The sequence below is a fragment of the Camelina sativa genome, chromosome 1 (assembly GCF_000633955.1).
Source record: "Camelina sativa cultivar DH55 chromosome 1, Cs, whole genome shotgun sequence".
In the NCBI taxonomy this organism is placed as follows: Eukaryota; Viridiplantae; Streptophyta; class Magnoliopsida; order Brassicales; family Brassicaceae; genus Camelina; species Camelina sativa.
Window position 1 is genome coordinate 16,793,506 of NC_025685.1, and position 5,139 is coordinate 16,798,644.

Here is a 5,139-nt window from a genome sequence, read left to right on the forward strand (position 1 = left end):
TGCCTTGGAACATTTTATGTTTTCATTGGAACCTTTTATGTTAAACCCTAAAAGAAAAATATACAAAATCATTTGCACGTGAAAAATGGAAATTGATTGATCTTCATTCATGATTCAGTTTTCTAATCTCTCTATGCAGACAACATAGTCAATTTCTAGCTCGACAATTTCGTTCCAATCTAAACAGATCCGAATCATTCTTTTTTAAAAAATTATAATAAGGCTAATTGATCCAATCGTCCACCCAATTAGTTCATAAACTTCATACTCTCACACCGAAGCATATGCCAATGTATATTAACTTGCTTTATGATCCCAATTGTTTTCGAAGATTTCTGATAGCGACAGAGTTGAAATCTCGTGTATGAGTCTGAACACATGCTCCGTTGGTGGACTTCAGTGCTCTGTTGGATCAAACGTTGCTGGATCTGCCCCTCTTATCGAATTCTTCTTCTTCTTTGCCTGAAATTTGGAACTAAGCTCACAGAACATTTTCAAGCTTTAGCTTTTTACAAAGAAGGGCGGTTGTGAAGTGAAAAGACAAAAAGAAAAAACAGTTAGGGCTTTGAGGGGAGAATTGCTGATCTGGCAGAGATGATTCTGATTGGACAAAAATGTTGAGTTGTATTAGTTGTTATTATTTGATTGGTCACATGTTTGTACTGATGTGTCAACTCCTCCTTCAACTACAAAGCTGAAGTGTCAACACTGGAGAGAAGCGCATCCTATTTTTATTGTATTGATATATATTTTTATGAAGTGACCTAAGTCTAGTGGCAAATGATAAATTTACTAAGAGCAGACACCATCACACCAAGAATCAATTTTGATGTGTTTGTATTTTATAAGGTTTTAACTACAAAGTTTTTACACTTATTTTCGGTCTCTTATTGAGTCCAAGTGTGCTTTTAAAGTTTTTTTTAGTCTCTTGTGAGTTTGTACAGGCTTTAGGTTACTTTGGAAGGAAACTGAATGTTTTGGGAAGAAAACATGCATCTGGAGATAATATGGTGAAGACTGATCAAGTCTAGCAAGCAGATGGAGCAAGCGCAAAAAAAGCACCCAGGATCGATCAATCCTCACTTGGGATTGACCGGTCAAGTACCCGAAGAAACTTTTCCTTTATCGTTTTAAACCGACTTTTAGGGTTTTGTTTTAGTATTTAAGATCGAGGCTCAGTCTCTAGAGAGATAAAAATTATTCTATGCAGCTTTTGAGCACTTGTAAGCTTTGGGAGAAGATCTCTAATCCTTTTTAACATTTTGGAGAAGAATTCTGAATCCTTTTTATTCTTTTCTTTTGCAATTCAATTATTTCTTTTTCATCTTTGATTTGCTATTTCTCCATGTTTGAGTAGTTTCGGTTTGAAAAAGGGTTTCTGATTCTCTAACGTAGGTGTGCTATGTTAGGGATTGATCTATTTTGTTCTTTATCTATTGTTGTTCTTAGTGCTTAAACTAGTCTAGCTACCTAGTTTTTGATCTTAGGTTTAATTCATCGGAGCACCAAAAGTGTTGTTGAGTTGTTTGAAAAGAACATAGGTGAGCAAGGTGACCCTTAGCCAACGAGAGTTGAAGTTAAGGCACCTTGTGAACTAATCAAACCTAAATTGTTAATGCTTGCTTGGTTTGCTAGATTCAAACGAGAGTTTAGGGTCTAGTTGATTCTTTGCATAGATAGTTAGCGCTGCAAGATTAGGTTAGCTTTAGAACCGTGATTTGACTTCTAGAACGATGTCTAATGTGTCCCTATCTAGTAACCTAAATTCGTGGTTATATCCCTAATGATTACCTCCGCCCAATGCTTCTCTTTTGATTTAAGCAACTTAATTACTTTCCGTTTTTGATAATCAGTTGCATTCACAAACGTTTCCATTGTCTCACCTATATTTAATCTTCAGAATTTCATAGTGCAATTGCTTGGTCTCTGAGGATTCGATCATAAAGTGTTACAACGATACCAACAGATCGTGGTTGAGTACACATTAGGTTATTAATTGACCTTTGATCTAAAATAAATGAAACATATCCTTTTTGGTGATTTTATTTATGAATGAATGAATGATGCAATCAAACAAACAAACATAAGAATGGAAGATGATGAATGATCAGGTGGAATGCAAGAGGTTTCAATTACTCTTATGTTGTTGTAATATAAGAGATTTCAATCCATAATGAGTAAGATGCAAGCAATCAGGATGTGAACACTTATCTAAGTTAAGCCAAGTATAAAAATGGTTTTGTTCTAACAACCTAGTGATAATGATAAAATGCAGAATGTAAAACTACTAAGATAAAACACTAAATGCAAGGTGAACAATGTAGATAAAACAGAAATGATCCTAACAAGAGCTAGAACTATACTAATGCAAGACAGTAATGCAGCAGGATTAAACAAGGGTGATTGCAATGAAACAGGAATAAAACTAGAAAGATGCAGAACATAAACAAGAACTCTGGAAAGGATCTCGAGCAAGCACTCGATCGAGTGACATGTCGAGTTGGATGATACGAAGAACAGAACCAAAATCAACAATCAAAACAGAGCTAAATGAAAGCGAATCAAACAGGAAGCGGATAACAGTAATCAAATAGAGAAATCAATAAACAGAGGGTCCTAGGGATGGGTTCATGGGCTGGACTTAAGTTATAATTACCTAAACTGATCAACAAATCTCAATCGACAGTGAGCTATCTCTATACAACGATCTTCTAATACTTGTTAATCCATTATGATGACAATAACAATCAAGCTTAGATATTCCTAGACCTAGTTCTCACTAGCTAATACATATAAAAGCAGGCATTAAGATCCAGATCATCAATGTCAAAAACCACCTTGTGCAACCAATCTCTTGGGACAAGCATGATAATCTCTAGCATTAGCTTTATCTAACAACTTAAACATTGGTATGATGCTAAGAAGCTTAAGATCTGTTCTTACCCTCTCAGATATAAGAACATCATAGAGCATATCTAATCTAGAAGAGATATTTAAACAATCAATCTTGATCAGTCTAAGCAACCATAACTCTTATCCAGCTTTATCCATCCCTAAGATCCTAACACACTACTCAGAATCACTAAACATGATGAACAAAATCATAAACCCAAAAATTCATGAAAGTTGCATGATTATAAAGATAATAAAAGATCTACAATATTGAACAAAGAATCAAACTAAAATTCTTAATACTTAGAAAGTTGTAGAACCAACAAGTATCAGAAATCTAGAGAAAAATACAAAAAAAAGTGGCTAATGATCTAAGCAAAAAGTCAATATTTCCAAAAGGGTAAAAACTAGGTTTCTTAGATATTTTCTCTCTAAAGTGGCTTATTTGCGGCCATAGAGTACAATAGGTTTATATAGGAAGGAAGAGAAGCCCTAAAATGGCTAGAAGACAAAATAGAGAGGCGGCTCGGTCAACTCGACCATGTGCTCGGTCGAGTGCATGGTCGAGTGACCTCTTCTTCTGCTTCTTCCAATCGGTCGAGTCTCTCTCCTCACACGGTCGAATGTCTGGTCGAGTGTGGTGGTCGAGTGGACTTTCGGACCTTGGTTCTCTTCTGCTTTAGCTCCTTTGTCTGCTTCTCTTGATGGCTCCACCCTCCTTCAACACTTCTCCATGCTCCTTTGGGTCCTAAATCACCTGATTATGCAAGAAATAATGCAATGCAATGCAAACCTACTCTAATGCATAAACAGTCCTAAAATTACTCAATAATGGCTGAACAAGCTAGTAAATCATGCAAAATGTGCAAATAAACTAAGGTAAAACAAGGTGAAATATATGAACATCAATAAAGCATATAAAAAACAAGGATCTAAAATAAAATGATCAATTCTAAGAATCTAAAATAAGGTGATCAATCTTTAAAACTCCATTATAACATCTTAATAACTGGAGAAAAATTCAAGACACAAACAAAAAGACACAAAAGATACGATAAAACGACTAAAACTGAGTATTAAACAAAAGACGAAAGACAATAAAAATACCATATATCACTTCTTTTGTTAGCATAATTAATATCATGTCGAGTTTGGATTGGCCAACTAAACTTATTGTCTAAAAAAATTTATTCTATAAAATTTGATATTTAAATGGTCTACAAAGTTTCATGGCTTAAACAGCCTAGATTTTATAGTTCATGGTTTAAATGACCTTAATTTAAAAGTTCATAGTTTAAATGACATTTTATTGAATGTCATGCACTCACCTTCTCAAACTGATTATAACAACGAATACAACCAGTTGAGACTCTCCTAACGTCTGAAACAGCCCAGCAACACCCGTTAACTATCAAATCCCTCCTGTGAAAATCTAGACCTAGACATCACAAAGCTTCCCACAAAATTTCAGCACGATCAGATCTCAGATGAAACCGCAATCGATTCTGAAACATCCGCTGGTCTCAATCCGCGATTGAGAAGAAACGTCCTACGAAACTACCGATATCTCCTAGAATATTAACTCAAATTCACTTCTGTAAAAAGTAGCGTGTACGAAAATCTCTTAGCTACAACCCTACCAAATATCAATACCTTTCGAAACGATTTGAGCAATCGGATCCTCCTTCACCCAAACCCTAACGATTCTGTTCCTTTTGCTTTGAACACCAAAAATCTAGTTACTCTCCCTTCTCCTCTTCTCACACGTGAATGAGCACTTCTTCTCTTTGTTTTCTTTCAGTCATTCACGACAATAAGAGGAAAGAGGCGTCCTCTTATTAAGAAAAAGGTTTTTTGGTTTAATTATAATAAATCATGATTTAATTAGATTAAACCAAGATTTATTTAAATCAGAATTAATTAAACCATCCTTTGATTTAATAAATAAATGGACCAGCTTAGTAAACCAACCACAAATTAAACCGATTTCACTCCAATTCTCGATATAAACTTCCATATTTCATATTTTTCGGGACACAAGCGTTACAATTCTCCCCCACCAACAAGGATTCGTCCTCGAATCCTACAACATTGTCCATCCGCCAAGGACCTCCGTGCAACCGTCACCATGGACCGCGCATCCTCCGACAGGACTGAACACTATCAGCCAAAAATTTTCGTGCAACTGTCGCAACAGCCCGCACATCCACGTGACTCAACGGTCCACACAACCCTGAATCCACTAGT